Source organism: Aythya fuligula, chromosome Z (genome assembly GCF_009819795.1).
Source record: "Aythya fuligula isolate bAytFul2 chromosome Z, bAytFul2.pri, whole genome shotgun sequence".
Taxonomy (NCBI): domain Eukaryota; kingdom Metazoa; phylum Chordata; class Aves; order Anseriformes; family Anatidae; genus Aythya; species Aythya fuligula.
In genome coordinates this window covers 71,376,739-71,398,000 of record NC_045593.1, presented here as the reverse complement: position 1 = coordinate 71,398,000, position 21,262 = coordinate 71,376,739, and the positions used below count along the sequence as shown (strand labels likewise).

Genomic DNA, 21,262 nt, shown 5'->3' with positions numbered 1-21,262 from the left:
CAGACAAGAAATTTTTATACAACTTGCAGAAACAAATTATTTGGCAGATAAATAGAGATGCTATTTAGGATATAGAGGACTTCCACCTTAAATAAATTTAGCCTCTTAGACACAAATCTGTCAGGAATGAACTAGCTATAACTAAGTCTTAGGATCTTGGATTTCATACTCCCTCTTCACATTTCTTAGTAATTAAAGTCTACAAAGAAACCCTACAGCTCCCACTAGATCAGGTTGCTCAGAGCTTCATCCAGCCTGACCTTGAACACCTACAAGGATGACGCATCCACAGCATCTCTGGGCAACCTGTTCCAGTGCCTCACCACCCTCAGAGTAAAGACTTTTTCCTTATATCTAATTTAAATCTCCCCTCTTTTGGTTTAATGCCATTACTCCTTGCTCTATCACCACACTCCCTGACAGAGTCCCCCCCCAGCTTTCTTGTAGGATGCCTTTAGGTACTGGAAGGCTGCTATAAGGTCTGCCTGGAGTCTTCTCCAGGCTGAACAATCCAAATTTTCTCAGCATGCCTTCATAGGAGAGGTGTTCCAGCCCCTTGATCATCCTCACGGCCCTCCTCTGGACTCATACTTCCACGTCCTTCTTGTGCTGGGGCCCCCAGAGCTGAATGCAGTTCTCCAGGTGGTGTCTCACAAGAGCAGCACTGAGGGGGAGAATCACCTACCTTGGCCTGCTGGCCATGCTTCTTTTGATGCAGCCCAAGGTATGGTTGTCTTTCTGGGCTGAAAACGCACGTTGCCAACTCATGGTGAACTTCTTGTCAAACAGCACACCCAAGTCCTTCTGCTCAGAGCTGCTCTCAGTCCATTCCATGCTCTAGATAAGGCTCAGAGGTACTGACATTTTGTTACAGATCCTCTTATAGTGGCATGGAGAAGGTGTTTTTATAATGCCCACAAATAAGTGCCAGAAAATCGCAAGAATTCAAACTTTGCTGAGTGTAACCAACCAAACAACACAATTTTTTTGATTGCTTATTATTATCTTACACAGAAGACCTACCAACCTACCTAATAATACCAAATCTGTTCCCTCAACAGGAAAAAAAATAGAGGAAAGATTTCATTTGCAATTTTGAATATTTCTCATCACTCATTTCTGATTACTTTATGGAATTCTCTTCTAGATGAAGGTCTTATGCTGGATCAAAAACTTGAGTCCTTCCTTGAGAATTTATATTCTGCAAAAACCTGCTAGTTACCAGTAACAAATTACAGAATCCAGCATTGAAGGACATTTTAGATAAATACATATTGAGCACTAATAAATGACAGATCCCCTAGTAAGAGTTCTTTATCTGAAGATTACCTCTAAATAGTCTGCAAAGGTTATGTGTTATCACCTCCTACAGTCAGAATGTTAAATCATTTCATATCGTGAAACTTTTGACCAAACATTTCAGTGCATACTAACTCATTTTCAGATTCATTCTCAATGTGATTTTTGAATTAAATTATTTTGTTTCTTTCTATGCCTTGCTACAAGACTTCCAGTTTTAATCTAGCAGAATACCTGCATTTCAAGAAAGCAGAAGCTAAATCAAGGATCACTAATGAAGCATTTTCATTGGTAGTGTACCCAGCTATGTATTGGAATTTTATTAACACCTACAAAGGAAGAGAAATGCAGAATGTTCCACAGTTCTACATTCTGATCAACAGTTCTCAGTTTTACAAGTTGAAGTCCAGAGCTACAGCTGACCATCTGCTTTCTGAAGTCAGAAATGCAGGTTGCCTTTATAGAGGCCAAAATATATTTCACAGTTAAAAATTAATTAAACAAATAACTCCTGCAGTACAAAATTTTATTATTCTATACAATGCAACACAGCAATAAACACAGCAGTAAAAAGACCATAATGTACAACTATAGCTTTTTACTGCCATAAGAATGTACTTTCAAGACAGTAGCACATTACAGTTTAAGTGAAGCTCTTCATTAGATAGAATGAGAAAATGAGGCATGAAAGGAAGATGGAAAAGCCTTCTTAATAGTTCCTGTGCAGATAATGTAGGCCAAAGACAATCAATACCCATGCCTCATTTATTTTATGTTTTTGAACACTTAACAACAAAATGTTAGTATTTGCTGTACTGTTGGGCTTCACAGACCTGCATCCATAATGACAAAATGGATTTGCATATTATGATGTAATTTATATGAATTTATATTCAAATGGCAGTTGTTATTGTTAGATAACACGAAAGGTAACATCTATTCCATTAGACTGGACACATTAAAAATCATGTTGGTCTACTAATTTGGTTACTCATCAAAATGACCCAAACAATCAATCCAATTAACACATAAGCACATTTTTAAATCTCATAAAATGCATGTCAATAACTTATAAGTCACATTAAGTACCTGAATAAATCAGACTAACAGTGTTCAGTCAGTGCAGCTACTATTGATTGAAAAAAGAGAATGAAAAACGTGGGTTTTCAATGCATTTTTTCATGACGTTTTAACCATTGTTTTCTAATTCTTTAAATATAATTTTGTGTGACAGTTATAAAACCATGTTTCAAATCCTATTACCTCAATCAGATCCATTTCTTTATGTTAATAATGAATCAAACTTTTATCTGTACTTGAAACAAAACAGGGAGAACCAATACATCAGAAATGAAAAAGGTGTGTTGGAAAAAACGCAGCATTTCATAAATTTCTAAATTTATATATTCTATTATATTCAGAGTCTCTCACAAGAGTTGAAACATAAACTAGCTAGTCTTTCTATGTATAAGGTCTAGTTAATATTAATAGCTTAATTGAGAAAGTTTTACTTTTTCAAAAATTCAAGAGAAATAAAATACAGTGTTGACTTCATCAGCCTTCTCCATGCACATTTTCCCAACACATTTAGAAAACCATGTGGCAGGAAACAAGTCTGATCCAATAAACCTTTACATGAATAACTTTAACTTACTGGCTTCATTTCTGTAAGATGCTCAGTAGTGCTGTTATTTTTATCATTCCCAAAGGAAAACAGTTACTGAATGTATACACCCCTGTAATCAAACTTAAGGATGAAGTTTGACCTATTGTTTACAGTGAGTTTCACTACTGCACAAGAACCAGGCTATACTACTAATACATGTGTTTATATTTAATATCATAGTCTAGTGATTTTCTAAGCTTATGTAGGAAATGAGTGCTAAAAATAATTGAATTAAATTAAATTGTGTTTTACTTGTGCTTAACCTCTTTTATGAACAGTGTTAAATCAACAAAGAAAAGCTGCTACTTCACAGCAGGGCAAATCCTACTTACAGAATACAGTGGTTGCACCAAGTATACCACACACAGAATTGAATAAAGAGACCATCTGTAACAGATAAACACCTCCAGGCATGTGCACAGGGGAACAATAAGCACCACAGCCAGCAGACTGCAAGAATTTCAGATGTGTACGGTTTTGAGGCTGATGCAATTCTGTTGATCAAACCTAAAACATGAAGCCTTCCCTTCCCTTCCCTTCCCTTCCCTTCCCTTCCCTTCCCTTCCCTTCCCTTCCCTTCCCTTCCCTTCCCTTCCCTTCCCTTCCCTTCCCTTCCCTTCCCTTCCCTTCCCTTCCCTTCCCTTCCCTTCCCTTCCCTTCCCTTCCCTTCCCTTCCCTTCCCTTCCCTTCCCTTCCCTTCCCTTCCCTTCCCTTCCCTTCCCTTCCCTTGAGAATTTTTCCAGATTTGCAATCACATACAGAGGGGAAGTGAATTAGGCTTTTTCACTTCAGTACACTAGATGCAGAAACCTGAAGTACATTTTGATACTGCTTTTACTGAATCTAGTTGCACTAAAATTCTTGTGGTAATCAATAACAAACTGTGGTAGAGTTGCTGCCACTGACGTTTTAATTTAAGGTTTAGGAGTCACAAAATTTTACAAGGTTAAAAATAACTTTTCAATGACCATTTATTGAAAGCCTTGCAATTTCAATAAACATAAATATTTGTTTGCCTGAGTGGAATATCTTACAGTACTTGCCATTAACAGAATGCTATGGCTAACAGGTTTAAAACAGTTATGTTTTAGAGTACAGCATATCATAACTGCAGCTTCTTCTACATCAAAACCAAACTTCATTTAACATCTAATTTGAGAATCTTTGGCTGTCAGGGCCCCAGAAGTCCATTCAGAGAAATGGATGCTATAGAACACATTTTTCTGTTTCATACAAAATGCTGGAGAACTTGTATGCTTAGGCAGAAAGAAAGTACCCAACTCAAGAATGAGTGTGTGGGCTTAAGCAAGATTTTGGAATTGCATCCAATGGTTACCAGAGTCTAATACTGAAATGGAAGGACAGTGTCTTACAAATCGCCAACCAGACAAATGAATCTGATACAGCTCCTTAAAAAAGTCTAGAGATAATCAAAGTCATGTTCCCCCTACTTGTTTACATGTTGCTGCTAGTCCTTCTCTAAATTATGGTTTTGAAAGTAATGGAATGGATAACAATATGCTTCCAATTATAGAATATTAATACTACAGAGAGAGAAAACAAAAGAGAAAGAGATGGTACAGGCAAGGGACCTAAATGATTTCCCTGGAAAATCCTTTTCCAATGCCAGATAATATTTAGCAGTATAGTCACTCGGCAAGGTACCAAGGGATAAAAGTAGCATAAGCACAATAAAAAGTAATGGCCACCAACTTAAAATCTAATATATTATTTTTTTGTGCATTTGCAAAGAATTTACAGCTACTGTAACCAACCTGTTTTAATCATAAAATCCTCAGTAGCTGTTATAAGTTGTAAGAGAAATGATTGGAAGGGAAAAAGATGACCTTGCAAGAATATTGAGCTTTCAATATTTACAGAATCCTTTCTCCTTAATTCTCATTAATAAAATTTTCACATAGAAGAAAGAGAAAGGTTTTGTGTTGTCATAAAGTGAGAACAGGAAATAAAAGATGCAGGAGCAAATAGTATCAGGAAGATTTAAAAATTATTAAAGAAAGTGAGGCTGACTTTTTTTTTTTTCTTGTTCTTAAGTCCCTAACAACTGTGCCAGTAAAATCTATCTTGGCATTTTTAACTAAACACCAGAAATAAATAATATGACTTGATGTTTATAAGCAAATTCCAAAGAAACTGGAAAACATGTTGGTTACAATGCTAACATATGCATGGCATTTAATTTCCTCTCTGCAGCTCTGGGATTTTCATTTGGACTCAATCTCACTCTTTTGTACTGTTTTTACACTAAGTGGCGAAACAGGATTTTTGTTGTCCCAACATTGCACTGCAATGAAATGTACATTATACAGTTCCCCACCATAGTCTGGTCTGTGAGTGTAAAATTAGCACAAATTCCAAAGCAAGTTTTTAACATTTTTAATCCCAAAGGGAGTTGCTATCTTAGCAACCAAATCTGGAAGGACAGCAATAGCCCACTTTTTAGAAATTTTAAGCTAAATTCCTTCTTTTAGTTTTCAGCTCTAAGCTTTCATGGTGATTAATGCACAAATGTATAACTACTGCCTTAAATATAAGGATGGAGGAATGACAAACTAATTATTTTACTGGTCAACACAAGAATTCCTAATGTGCCTTTATTTAATCTCTTTTATTTCCTGGAAATTATTTTTAACAGCAGCAGAAAAAAGGTCTAATCTATTATGAATATAGGCATGGAAGGATTTAATATTAAGTAAACAGCAGAGACTGAAATAACCTGCTTCACCAAGTTATTTTTGCACCTGTTCATCCAGGTCATCAGAAAAGATAAGATGTATATCAATTTCATGTGGTACTTCAAGGCTTATTTGACAGAGATTCCTTAAGTATAGTATTGCTATTCATTTCAGTTATCATGCCCAGGAGTACAGAGCAAGAATGAAATGAATTAAAAATATTCTTGTCCTTGAATGAGAATTCTTACATTACACAGTGTTGTTTTACCAAAGAGGGGTGACAGAGACAGGGATGACAGATACTCATTCAATGACAGCATGATCATCAGTCTCTGCAACTCCATTAACATAGCATAACTCTTTGCCATAAGCCATTATCTCTGGTGGAAACAATGTCTTGAGGTAACATAAGCCATCAAAGACGTTATGAAAAAAAATCATGGAAGGGCATGTAGTTAACCTCACCATCTGCCGGTATGTCTCAGAATCTTTAACAACTTAGTTTTCTGTCTGTTATTTAAACTGTCTGTCTAAACACATATTGCAGTCCATTGTAACACAAGCTTGGCAGAGACTGAAATTTGATAGAACACATAGGTTTTAATGAACTGCATGGATTTTAGCAGTAAGTAGGAAGCTCAGGTATGAAGTTTAAAGCACTCGTTAGTTTAACTCTGTTCATAGAAAAGAAAAGGATGTGAGCTTTTGCCCTGAATTTAATGGGAATAGAACAAAGATATATACATATATCAAACATGCATATATATCTTTGTCAAAATAATATATATATAATTTTGTCAAAATAATCAAGATATCAAGACTGATTGAAGGACCCTGATTTAAGCAAAATAATTTGTCAGTGAGGTGAGACATATATCAGGGAGACAGCACCAGCACTGTGTTTCAAGTGGTTAGTTCACTGAGGTCTGAATATTGTTACACATTCAGATTAGCAGTGCAAGAGATGAACCCACACCTGCAGAAAACATCAACAAGAACATTTTACTTCCTTTCACAAAAGATGTTCAGATTTTTCTTTGTGTGGACTGCTTAACTTAATGAAGCACTGTAATCCCTTTCCTTGGCAAATTCCTGACTGAGATCCCCATTAATCATCATGACCAATAACCTTTATTATAATAATAAAAAAAAATAATACAAATACAAATTGTGGTGAGGCACCACAAAAAAAGCTGAGTTACTAGAAATCCTCTCATGCTTAACACTACCTTCACCCTTTCTTGATGCCTTTCAGAAATGAGCTTTGATTGTACTTGCTATAAAATACAGCTTGAACATTCTAAGAATCACCATGAAACAGATACAACTGTGCATTATTTTAATTTTCTGATTACCTAGATTGTAGTACTGCTCAATTGCTCACCTGCAGCTTATGTTTTCTTACACCTGATACTACAGGATTCTAGCTTCGTCGTGCCTTCTGTTTCATGACACATACTGCCTCACATACTGCCTGAATCTTTTGAGGTCTGTTTCTTTCTTTCTAATACCCCTCTGTTCTTTCTCAAGTGATATTTTATATATGTTGACTGTGCAACACTCCCTCGGGACACAGGAAATCAAGGTTCAAGCTTGTGTAACTCACCTGCACAGCTGGGAACTGAACAACTTTTCCTAAACAGGAGAGCTTTATTCAATGAACTACTAACTCTCATTATTAAAAGTCTTCTGGTTTTTAAAGTGAGAAAGGGAGACAGGGCAAAAGAGACATTTCTGTATCTTCTGGTTTAGTACAACAGATTCTTCTCTGTGGTAAAGGAGGATAGTGGAATTCCAGCACATCAGACTGTTTTGCTACTTGGGATCAAATTGGTAACTCAAAGACCAGTAGCTGAGGTTTGTCAGTACAGCTGTCATCAAGTATTAATTAAGACTGGAGTGTATGACTGTCAAAGGCATCTGGGATAAAACATCCTGTCTGCCTCTGCTTATATGTGCTGTCTAATATATTCTTTTATCATATTAATCTAATCGATTCTACTACTGAAATATTTTTTAGCTATATCAGCTCTTTAAAAAAAGTAAGAGCTTGTTCCCTTTGCTTATGTTATCTACTATCTTACATTAGACTGTCCACTGTCATTTCAACTGTGATTAGAAATTTCTCCTAGTGTTATTGAATACCATGCTTTAACCAATAATACTTTACCTTAATATTTTTATCTTCTGCTTTTTAATACTTCAGAAAATACATCACCATTCCCAAGTGGTATAGTTCATATACCAGTGTCACTTATGGACAATCTGATCATCTTAATTCAGCTCAACTGCAGCTTCATTTAAGAACTAGCATTGAAAGTAAAGGCTAAAATAACCAGATGATTATGCAAAACCTTTCTCTTTTGCCCCTCCATCTCTACAACTTCCAGGAAAGCTTCTGTTTCATTGGAATATTGCAATCTTCCTTTATGCCAAACTGATCATCTCCAGTCTATTATGAGTAGTGTAAAGAAATAAACAAGTCCCTCCATCTTGCTCATAATTTTCAGAGAGCATTTAAACAAAAATATTAATGACCAGGTTTTCTATGAAGAATGAGCAACACTGAATGGAGAAGTCTAAATAATTCACTGATTAAAGAAGAAACTAATAACTGTCTATGCACGTTTGCTTTGATCGTTACTTGAATTATATAGCCTAAGACTAGAAAGAAAAGTTGAAGAATACTGTCTTTGCTGAATTAAGTGCCATCTAAAATCATACATATATCTTCTGAAGCACAACAGGAGAATTTCTATAGTCATTCCGAAGTGTAACACAGAAGTTTTCAATTTATTAACAACTTGAAATAAAAGAAGCATAAAAAAGCCCAGCATCACAGTGAATATTCCTAAAGTACTTTGGAAGGATAGATATTTCAGCTCTAGTGTCATTCAGTAGTGCTTATGAAGACTGGAATAAATACATTAAGAACCAAACACAAAGAAATTTGAGCAAAAAGTAGTATCAATTTTTCTGCACAACAAAAAGTTTCAAGTAGTGCTATTGGTCTGAAAAGTAATTGAAGGTGGCTTTACAATTAGTTGGGGAACCTGTTATAGCAGCTTCAATCTAAACAGCAAGAGAGAGATGGAAGGGAAGGAAAAATTACTGCATTACTTCATAAGAATTTGAAGATTTTATTTTTTATGATTTCATACATATGATGTGTCCTAATTATAAAGTTTTATTTAACCAAGTTTGAGATACTCTCAATGGAACAGAATATTCCACCCTAAGTTACTTGAAGCTGTGTAGCCTGAATGGAGCCAAAGAGAAATGTTAAAATTCACTTAAAATGAACTTCACCAAAATAGCGGTATATTACAGAGATTGTCTCAGTCAACTGACACATTTCATAATAGAACTTTTACATTTTCTTAGTTAAATTCCTGTTTTTGTCTGTAGGATAGCATTAGTCAAGATCTGTATAAATCTACTTTATATCCTTTAAAATTTGGTAGTAAGTTATATGCTGAGCATCAAACTTGTTTAAAATAGCTTTTAGTAAAGCTCTACAGACAGTAGCTATGACAGGATCTATAAACAGTTTTTTGAGTTGTGCACTTGATTTTTTTTAAAAAAGGCAAGCTTTTCATTATGGATAGTAAGTTTTCTCATACATCTGGAGGGCAAAAAAATACAAGGAAAACAAGGAAAATAAGACCTGGACTCTTCAAGTAGGAAATACTTCTTTGGATAAACTGACACACTATATAAGGAACAGTCAAGAATATGACCTTGGAACTTCAAGACCAGATTTAGTCTATTGAACTACAGCTCACAAAATGCCATTACTGCATGTGCTACCGTATGTTGTTTCAGTATCTTAACATAAAGAATTGGATTACTGAATGACTTTCTGAATATTTCCCCTAAATGCAATTTCTTCCTAGGCATACAAAATCCAGATGCTGTGATTTGGCATGTGCAAGGAGGTCTCGGTATGAAGCTTGAGTTCTGAGAGAATTACATTGGCTTCCTGTTCAACACTGAATTGATTTGAAATTGCTATATGATAACTTACAGTATAAAGCTCTACACAATTTGGAATCTCCGTTTTTATCTACCCTATTATCTTTAAGAGTCTAGAAGTTGCTGAGACTATCTGAAGTTGGCCATTTCAAAGCAATGCACATACTTCCAGTTGTTATGCTTGTCAATTTGAAATCCATTTCCAGCTGGAGTCTAGAACACAGATTCAGATTCATTTAAACATAAACTTTTATGTTTTCAGTCTGACATTTTCATCAACTGAGCTCTTGTGCTTTGTATTTAATAGAGTTGGAAGTACAAAAATAAACAAACAGAAAATTACTTGGCATCAAAACTGTTTTTGTATGTCTGTCTTTGTGCTGTAAATAAATCTAACGCTGCTAAATACTTAAGATTGCTTTCTAATAAATACCACAGTTTGACTGTTTATAGCAAAAAGGTATATATCAATTGTTCTTTAACTACAGTATTCTGGGATCAGATTTACTATATTAATTACTATTAAGAATGGAGATAAACATTAAATGCTTTTCTGCCAATAAACAGAGGACTGGCTTAATCTGATCAGAGCAAAGATCCACCTGGCCAAATGCCAGGCTTTTGGAAAAATGTAAGGATGGGGCAAATGTATCTTTGTTACTGTAGTAGCTCCATGTTCTTGCCCAGTTTGTAGCAAGCCAGGGACATCTGAAGCACATGTGGTACCTTCAGCTCTAGCAGTCTTGTGTGGATATTCCTTCCAGGCCTTTTGTGAAGATATTTAGTCATACATACATTTAGCAGTTTACATTTTGTGAAATAAACTTAAAGCTTTATTGCTAATGAAGTGACTTTATTATACATTTACAAAAATAGATGTACTCTGGTATTAGTTTGCTATAATAACAATGATCATCTTCTGTCCAGAAAAATGGGCAGAATGCCTACATGTTCAAAATATAATAGTAAAGATACCACTTCAGTAGTTATTTGTACAAACCTGCCAGAAATATCTAGATCTCCATATTCTCCAATAAACATGACCTTTCAGACAATAACAACTAACATCCTCAATCTTAGGATGAAAATTTTGAAATTTAGTGAAACGTCCCTGGAAGCGTTTAAAGAAATGTTGGACGTGGCACTTAGGGATGTGGTTATGTGGTTTAGTGTGTGATATTGGTGCTGGGGAATGGTTGGACCAGATGATCTTGGTGATCTTTTCCAACCTTAATGATTCAACGATTCTATGATTTTTAACAGCAAGTAATATTGCAGAGAAATTACAATAATTTTCAGGGTTTTTTGTTTGTTTGTTTGTTTTTTAATTAAACTCTTATATTAAAAAAGATCTTTTTAGTAGACTTGGCTTTATACAGGATTATCAACAGGAGAAATATTACCTATTTTTCTGGTAATTTTTTCCTTTACAGTAGTTTATTACATCAAGACTCACATAGCTTTTGCTACCATAAGGTGGCAGCATATAACACATATTTATATTGCTGAATTTGTATTCAGTAGGTATCTATTTTCTGAGTGGTTTAATTTACATTGTCACAATTAACTCATGCATTTAGAGAGATCACTAACAAAATTTTTCAAATTATCCCAACAGGAAGAGAGTTTGTGAAAATCTCTATTCACCTGAAACTGTTGCCAAAAGATAAATTTTTTCAGAGTACAAAGTCGGTAAAAACTGAAGTGCTATACTTGATACAAACATCCATATATATATATATATATATGTATGCTGCAAACATAATCTAATATTTATGAAGCAACCTTGAAAATAACAAATTGCTTATAGCTACTTTTTAGTAGATGATCATCTATAAATGTGACAGAATACTAATATCAGTGCTTCTTTCATGCCTTCCAAACAATGTCTGTTATTCAAAATTGTCATTGAAGCATTGTAATTTACATAAACATAAGACTGCTTTAATACAGTTGTAGTTTTACATGTTTTCATATCTTATTTTCAATGATCTTTTTTTTATACAAGTGCAGACGTGCACACACAATCAGATTAAACAGGTTTCTGTTGAGATGGTAATATTAAAGACAGTGTGGCCAGCTTATAAAATGATTGCTAGAGATAGTGATTGGGACCTGGAATAATCCGTTTCTGAGGTACTCCTTGCATTGGGAGAAAAGTGATGGAATTCAAAATGGGCAAAATGAAAACCACTCTTAACAGTAAGAGTGTTTCAGAATTGGAGTAGTTTACATAGAAGTGCTGTGGAATCACAATCTTTTAACATTCCCCAAGCTTTCTATTTTTTTTCACAAAATTTTCACCACCATTAGCACTGGAACTCATTTTTTTTTTTTTTACAGAAGGGAACATTTCATACAGCCCTCTGTTCTGCAGCTCCTGTAAAACAACTTTGAAAATGTCTAGAGGTTCCAGCTCACTCCTGCAGTACATTCAAGAGTGTTCAATCCAAACACATTAAAACACAGCCTTAGACTGTTAGACTGAAGACTCTACCAAAGCAAACAAAACAGACAATAAAAAAATAACCTGTCAATCTCTTGCCTCTGCTACATTCAGTTTGCCAGATGTGTTTGGCTTTTTACATTTGCTGGGAGGATTTTTCACTTCTCAAACTGTTAGCTTTCCACACATACATATATCCAAACCTTATCTCTGGCTGCAACAAGCAAAGTCTGGGTAGGGAAGAGTCCAGGAAATTCATAAATCAGTTTCTGAGGGAAAACTACATTTGTTGTCAGGCCTGCCTGTTCAAATTAGTGTCTTCAAAGCAGGCCACTGTGAACACCTGAGTTATTGCACACTGATCTGGGGCTTAAGAGGTAGTCCTGTTAGCCATGTGTTCAACACACACAGCTGCATGCCTTGCTCATGCTCTGTGCTGGGCTGCTTGGTGCTGGTTGACCACTTTGAATCACCAGAGCAACTGGAGACAACTCTGGAGAATTTCAGCAAGGTAGAACATAAAAACGAAACTCTGGGATTTTTCACGTTGTAACTGCCACTTCGGGGACAAACAATGTGAAAGTTTCAAGTCTCCATCTCAGGTTTGAGGCATATGTCTGCCTAGGGCAAATTTCTACAGGTCATTTAAAGAACCCTCAAATATTGATGTTTTTATTGTCAGTGCCAGGACAGCTTTTACCATGCGACAACGTTGTGCAGGGGAGAGCCAGAAGACTCAAAATTAAGACACAGTATCTGATAAAAATACACGCTGGAGCTCAAAAGGAAATGAAAGGTCACAGCAATGTAACTTGACAGGACTGCTGGAAATTCTGTTTTTATATCCCTCCTTTCAACAGTTTTAAAGAAAATGTCCAAACAAATTTGTCCCAAACAAAACACACCATAGTACTACCATACTCAGCCTTAGGAGACTGCTAAGACAGAGGGGAAATCAACTTTAATGTAGCCTTATGGTCTTACATTCATGCTGATGCTGGAAATAAAGCTAATTGCAGCATTTCTACCTGAATGTGACAAAAAAAAAAAGAGAAAAGAATGGGAATATACCACCCTTCAGGAGCAGTCCAGACACCAGAAAGGAAACTTGTGGTTCCACTGTGGTACACTGTGGTACAGTGGTCAGAAATCTGCCTTTTCAAACCATGCTATCCTTATTTTTTATTATTATTTTATTATTATTATTATTTTCCTCCAGTGTGGGTTTTTGTTGTTTTTCTTAAATGAACAAACAAACAAACAAACAAAAAACTAAACGAAGTCATTGTTCACATTATGTAACATGGAGATACTTTGCTTTCTGTTGTGGATATTGCTTAATAGGTATAAGGCTGTACATCTGTTTTTCTATTGAAAATATTCTCTCTTCCCAAAGGGGCAGAGCATGCCATGATCTGGTTATGTGTCTCCTGTCTCTGGATGATCAGTCCTTAGCGAAATGCCTCAGTAACTGATCTTATTTTCAGGTGCTGAGCCTCTGGCAGCTTTCTTTAAAGTAAATTAAAGTTGCTAGAGGCTGAGCATTTCAGAAATCAGGGCACTTACATTTGTTGCCTATCTCTGGATTTAAAAATCTGGCTTGAGGTTCTCTTTTTTACATTTTTATTTTATTTTTTTAACTTTGCTCTATAATCCAACATCAAGGGAAAAATAATGATAGCAGGCCTGACTACAAGAAAAAAGGGTTCCAGCTTTGGAATACCTTTTTCTATCAGTTGGAGTTAATTATTAAAGAGACAATCTCAGCTAAAATAATGTCTGTTAATTTAAGTATTGCTTTCTAATCTATCTATTACAGCTACAAATAGCAATTAAGATTATTCAGCTATGAAGATTTCTTCCTTTTCTCCTGCTTGTTAACTTTATGGTTTTGATAAGAGTGTACAAACCTGACATTCACTCAGCCTTGGCCACATTTATCTGAAATATTTTGAGCAATGACAAGCCTTTCATTTTGAATCATTTCAAAGCCTGCCAGATCTTAAGTGGTCTAGTAAACTACTTTGTTATTAGGCTGAAAACAAAACAGAAAGCCATACTTACAGCAGTGATACTGTAGCTTGATACAGACCACAGATATTAGTGAAGCGAGGTCATCTCATGAAGCAGATGCTTGCATTAAAGCAACGAATATAGCTGGAAAACAAACAAAATAATAATTAGTCTCTTTACTCATACGTTGCTCTAATAACATTATGCTTTCTTATGGCTGTTACTCTCCTCTATTTTGGACTTTTTTTCTTCGTTTGAGTGGTTCATGACAGAATTTTGGCCTTGGCCTGTGGTGGAATCATATACTCAGACCTGAACAGAGGAAGACATGTTTTTTGGGCCTCAGTTAGGGGAGCTGAGGCAGTTACTACAGCCAAAACCAGGCGATTCCCTTGTTTCAAAAGAGGCAAATAAGCAGTCCTAAAGGTTCCAACAACTTTCATTTCTTCATAAAATATTTCCAGGAGTGTCATACTTCAAATAAATAAATTAAAATCGTATAATTTCCACTCACTCTATTAAAAAGAGAAGAGATATGTGTGATACAAACTGATGAAATAGGTACCAAATCTGCAAGCCATCCTAACAGAATAAAACATTATGAGTTTTTTTAATTATAAATCTAATACATTAATATATAGTAAATATCCAGGCAAGCAAGAGGTAAAACCCATCAATAATCATCATTCTGATGCTTATTTGGACTCTAGTGATATATGGAAAAAGCAAGACTGAAAAAAATAAATATCAGGAAAAGTTATAATCCATCTCTCATACACTTCCGGAGTACATGCAATAATCAACAAAGTGTCACAGGTATTTCTGACAGTGGTGAATGACTGTATAATGCTTAAAATTTGTGTGAACCATAAAGAGCAGATGTTCATTGATTTGACTCTTCTCATGGGCAATTTCTGCCTGCAGATCTTCTGCTTAACCTAACTGCATTCTTGGGAAGTCCTTAGAGGGTACCACTGCCTCAGAAGTAACATACTCTCTTGTTCTCTGCAGTTACGTATTTGTGTTCAGATATTGCTTTATTTACATATTTTTGTGAATAAGCCACTGTAACACTACAGCACTAACACATCCAATTCTAAGCAGTCAGAAGCATCAGACTCCAGTGGTACTCAAGTCATTAAAATAGTTTTTAAAATATTGTCATTTCAAGAATTATTTTTTACTCCTGTTATTCATTCCTCATAATAAATCTTTAAGGACTATATTTTTAGTTTATTTCTACATCTCCTAAATTAGAAACTTTAAAAAATTAAAACTAGGATTCTGAAGTAGATTGTCAGCAGGAATTAAAAACTAAACAAAACAAAATGTGCAATATTTGACATAATACACAGAATCAAAAATGGCATAACCTTGTCTTAAATAGGCCTGAGCAATGGGGCACAGAGACTAGATAGACTTCATTATCATGACCACAGATATTAGAAAAGTGCAGGGAATTTTAGAGGCATAGAGATATCAAACAGTTAGGAGGGCTTTCTCAGGAATAATTTCAGTACGTGGAGATTATAAATGTGAAACTAATTTCTACTCCATTTGTCAGAAACAACTGAAACAATTTCAACAAATTGGAGAAAATTACATAACAGCTAGAGAAAGCTATCTGGCCCAAATAACAATCAGATGCTTGTCTTAATCTTCATGCTAAAACAGAGCAATCTGGGTGTCATGCAGTTCACTATATTTAGGCATCTACACGTAGCTGTCTAAGCTCCTATTAATAGTTAACGGATATATGTCAGTACAGTCAGCAGAGCCTAGAGACCAGACTGGCAACTAACATTTTCATTTTATGAGATGAGCTTTTCTCCAGACATCACTAAGTGTGTCAGCTAGATCTCACTGACAAGAGTAAATTTTTGGTTCATTTGTACATCCTTCATGAAAATGTTTATCAGGTAAGGATAGACAAGGCTTGCTTAATGCTGTAGCTCTCTAATCTCTGAGACCACATAGCTCTTCTAGTGACCAGTGCTGGTCTCTGAAATTCTAGCTTTCATATTTATATGACAGCAAAAGCAAATCCCATCACACTTTTATACCTTAAGGTTTATTTATTCAATTTTCTGTAGGTCAGAATGCAGCCAAACACACAGCCTAGGCAAGCAGGACAGTTTTTCCCTCTTTGCGGAGATGCTCAGCTCAGGTCCAACCTTGCTCTTCCTATAGCAAAGGAACTACACATTTCCCAGACAGTTCTGCCATTTTTCCTACAGCAGCAGCACTGGATTCCCATTCAAGGAGCCATGTACCCTTCTCACTGACCTCCCTATTCTGCCACTTCAAGGGGCTCTTCTGTTACAGAAATGAAGTCTGTGGAGTTAGGGAAGAAAGCAGATGAAGAGGACCACTTGCCTCAGAGCACCATGTTCATGGTGCAGCCAATGTAAGGCTGCAAGGGCATGGGGGCCTTTCTTCTTCCCCAGCTATCACCAGTGCTGCCACTCCTCTCCACTCACATTATGGAAGGAGAAATATCCTATAGGTTTTGCTTATCTGAGTGATGGAGTGAAAGGTGTCAAGTTAAACAGAAACATCTTGTGAGCACAGTCCAGCTTAGGGATTGTCAAGTAACTTGTGATAAACAGTACATGATAAGATAACGCAGGCTAAATTCACTAAAAAGTATGTTTTACTCAGTGAATAATGCAAACAACTTTCTATCACAGCTGGTTGTCTATTGCCATATTCTAGAAGAAATCAGTTACACCTACCTGAAAGCAAATAGGGAACAGTAGCAATTTACATCCATTCAATTTATACCTGTTTTGCACTCTACTGTGAGGATCTATAACATATAGGAGTAGACACATCATATATGTGTATATTTATCATAAATGTTAAAATAAAAATCATAATGACACAAAAATTTTGAGGCCCCATGCAAAACTCGGATCTATCTTTTGCACTCTGGCAACTGGACTAAGCAATGTAAGATGCATGAGAAACATTTTAGAGACTGCAAAGAATTTTTGTATAAGCTATGATCCTTGTGCACACTAGCAAAGATAGAAGAGACAGAGTAGTTTGGGCTTACAGATTCTTTGCTAAGTAGCATGCTAATTAATTAATCTTGTAAATATTCCTCAACGAGTTGGCTGGCAAGAAAAGAGGGGACATGGAACTGTGCCTCACCATTTAAGATTGATTCTTTCTGAGAAACTGACTACCTTGCATTTATGCAGGTTGGTCTTTTTGGTATTTGCAATGAAAATAAATCAACTGGAGATACAGCAAATATTCACTGGGCTTTGAGTTTGCCAACCAATACAACACAATTTACAAGTAGATGGACTGAAACTTCAGGTAATGTTTTAATTAGCCAAACATTTCCCTGTATTGGAAACATGAAGTAGGTGCCCTAACTGAAGATAAAAGAGATTCTTTCTTACTATGAAAATCTACAGATTTCACAGTTTCCTTCTAGAAAAATTAACCAACGAAACAATATCCCAAGCTCCCAAAAGTCATGGTGATTTTTCCACTAGAAATGCTATTTGAAAGGTACTGTCTTGTGGCTAAAGAACCATTATTCAATTCAAGCAGGCATTTTTCCTCCTTTTTTTCTTTTTCTTTTTTTCCCCACTGTGTGGCCCTATTTTTGGTCTCAGTAGTTTGACTGAAACTTAAATGCATTTTGATAACTAACAAAAAATCATTAGAAGATTATGGATTTGGGAGATGTTGCTGACATACATCAATCTACTTTGTCTTCACCTTTGTATGTGAAAATTCAGTTGATTTTCCTGGGAATTTACCTGACAGATTTATAAATTAATCACAACTCTTTCAACTGTCTTTCATTCACATAGTAGCATGGAATAATATAGATCTACATTTGACAAAAGAATTAAGAAAACTGAAGATCTGCCCATCTCAGTTTTTACACATTGACTAATTTGTTTGAGTTAAACATCATTTGAAATGGCAGCACAGGGGATCCATATTGCTTGTAGTTAAGTGGTTAGTTTTTAAGCCTTAACTACATAGACAAGGGAGTCTGTCTAACCATAAATCTTAAGAAAATTTCAGTGTCCCACTTCATTTGGACAATTTATTCGATTTCTATATTCTAGTGAGCTATGTCACTGTATTTCAATGTTCCAACCTCTTTATACTTTAGGTAAAATGAAACCAAGGAACCAACAAAAAAATCCCCCAATAACAAAACATCTTTAAAAAAAAAAAAAAAAAAAAAAAAAAGCTAAGAAAACATTCATAGTGGTTATTAACAGATCATATTGAATCTAAAGGCATCTTTTTTTTTTTTTTTAATATTTTTTTTTTTTATTTTTCTCATCCTGTGTTGTGATGACCTCATTTTTCATGGAAGAAAAATACAAAACATAAATCAATTAGATTATAGTTCCTTTGATGTCTCCTCCCAGTGGAGAAGCAAAAGCTGTCAGGCAAATATTTTAGGAATTGGCATGATCTAATGACAGGGGAAATCATCCACTAAAAAATACACAGAAGGAAAAAAGTTTTGCAGGATAGAAAGAGGATCAGAAAAAAATGATGGAAAATTAATTGAAACAACAGTGCAAATTGTAACAGTAATTGCAAGCTGAAATAGTATTTTAGAACAAACATTCTAGTCAGATTTAATAGTAGTTTACTCCAGTTTTGCTGTTCAACAAATCTCTTGCTGGCTGACTGGATTCTACCTGTCTCCTCTACTTACGGCTACAGGCCCTGTGGCAATTCTAGCACAAAATAGAAGATATACCTCATACTATGTGAATCAGCCAAATCACAGTTAAGTTTTCATTGTCAATCACAGTTATATTAATAAAAGACAGGTAGCAATGAATCCTGCATGGTACACAAGCATGGGCACGATGATTAAAAGAAATGCTAGGAATAGCAGCTCTCTTTTTAATAGATTTATATAGGTTCTAGAAAAAAAAAATAAAAAATTGTAGGTGTCTCTTAATATTGATGGGATTGTCTCTTAATATTGATGGGATTCTCATCTTTGTTTTCAAATTACTTTTCTCCTGAGAGGAATGTCCTAATGATTAGACAGGAGATGGCTGGAAACTCAGAAACTTGGATGGTTGCTTTCCCCCATTTACTTATTTGTTTTTTATTATTATTTTTTAAACCAGTGTATGGCTTAAATAAATAAATAAATAAATAAACATATCTCTGTCAGGAAGACCAAAATAAAAAGGAATGAACATGTCTGGATTCTGACTGGTGCTTCACCTATGCAAGATGGTCCCTTTGCACTAGCCATTCTTGCCCTCTGCATCAGTCCCTGACTTACACTGAACAGGCATGAAAATAAACCATTATGGAGTGACTGGGACTGTGGATTGTTTTAAAACAGATCTACTGGCTTGCAAACAGGCGTACATCATTTTGTGTGAAAAACATGACCTCATCTTCTGCAGAACACTCATCATGGAGTCAGGAAATGTATGGAGAAAGATGTGTAATTTGTAAATAACTGAGTCCAGCATTGGGAAACTTTCACCATGAGCAGCCAGACAGAACAACCCTGTCAGAATTATTCAATTTGTTTGCTAAATTATGGGGAATGAAGCTCATACCAATAAAACTCTTGTACAGTATTATGTCTATACTCTCAGCTTAGCTAATTTAATAATGGCATGGGGTGAATGAATATATTACTGCTGTTGTCTAGCTTAGTCTTTAGTATTGAAGGGACAAGGTGATCCTCAAATGTTCTTTTCAGCCTGACTGTGTTGCTGTTTTATTTGCATTTGTCAACAGCATCTGGTAAGCATATACTCTGAATTGCTAATTTATCTCTTAGCTCTAAGATTAGTCCAAGTTCATGAAAAAGCATAAGAGCAGTTAATGAAACAATGCATTTGAGTAGCTTGAATATATCTTGAAACTATTCCTCCCTCAAAACAACTTGTGCTGCTTGCTACTACTAATTTCTGGGTGAAGCCTGAAGTAGTTCAAGTTTGAAGTGAAGAACTGACTTACAATCCTAAGAAAAAAAGAGCCAAAGTAAATATGGAGCCAAAGCAGTAATTCAGTTCTAAATTCAAATTAATTTCAGATCTAGTTTAAAACTGGAAGAAAGTATAAGAGATATTATTATACTAAATCCATGAAGTCCAGGCAGTAATCCCATACGAAGACAGCATTTGCCTAAATCAGATGGCCTGTCCGAGTACCTACATCCAGTAACATGTAGCAGTGAGTGAAGGGAAGGATTTTTCTAAAAAGGAAAAAGCCTGAAGTTAGTCTCTTGCCTTACTATCTGCCCAGCTTCTGACAATGAGAAGTGTCTAGATGCTACACCTTTTTCCCTGCATTTAAGAGTGACCTTCATGAATTTATCTGTCACTTTTATAAGGACCCTGCTCTGGAGTCCACAGATCCTTGGATAAAAGACTTCCACAGCTCAGCAGTACCCACAGTACACTATGGGAAATAATATTTTCTTCCATTTTAGATCTGCTGCCTGCAGCAGTTGTCACATGCCTTATGCTTGGTAGCATCCATAACAATGCACAAGCTCACTCTTAGGTGTTGCTGACGCCACTTATTGAAAGACATGCTGCTCAGTGAGCGTTTGTTTATGCTGGTAGCATTTACATCTAAGCAAGTCACTGCAACACAGGGGAAACACAAAAGCTTCTGGACCAAGATGATTTACAGATGAAAAAAATGGGTATAAAAACACTGGAAACAGGATAACTGTTCCTGGTTTAAAAATACCACCAGTAAAACATGCTTTCAGTTTTGTTTTTCCTGACTTGTCTAATACTAGGGAGACTTACCATGTTTGTTTGTTTGTTTGTTTGTTTTTTTAAGACTTGGCTAAATTTGACTAACACATAAAAAGGTGTTTTTAAACTCTGTAATCGTTAAATGTTATTATTCTTTCATTCTTTGTTACTTACCACCCTGGAAAAGTTCAGACCATTTTTCTTCTACAGAGCCAAAAGTGTTCTATGCACTTGCAATTTGTCACATTTTAAACACAAACAATTTCTAGTGGAATCACATTAGGACTATCAGGAACAGTTTATGCTTATGCAATGTATTAGCTAAAATGGTGCTTTCAACCACTAAAAATAAAAAAGCATCTCAGTTGAAACAAAACAAAACAAAACAAAACAGGAAAGGCAAAAGGTCAGTTTTATCATGTGAACAGTT

At 35.5% G+C, this 21,262-nt stretch overlaps 1 protein-coding gene across 4 annotated transcripts in view; it reads right to left on the bottom strand.

Moving 5' to 3' along the window:
* LINGO2 (leucine rich repeat and Ig domain containing 2) overlaps window positions 1-21,262 on the bottom strand; it is a 558,918-nt gene that overhangs the window by 267,743 nt on the left and 269,913 nt on the right. For all 4 annotated transcript variants that reach the window (XM_032206179.1, XM_032206181.1, XM_032206178.1 and 1 more), the window contains one exon: window positions 14,147-14,239. The gene's annotated coding sequence lies outside the window, so the exon portion shown is untranslated. The remainder of the gene's footprint in view (window positions 1-14,146; window positions 14,240-21,262) is intronic.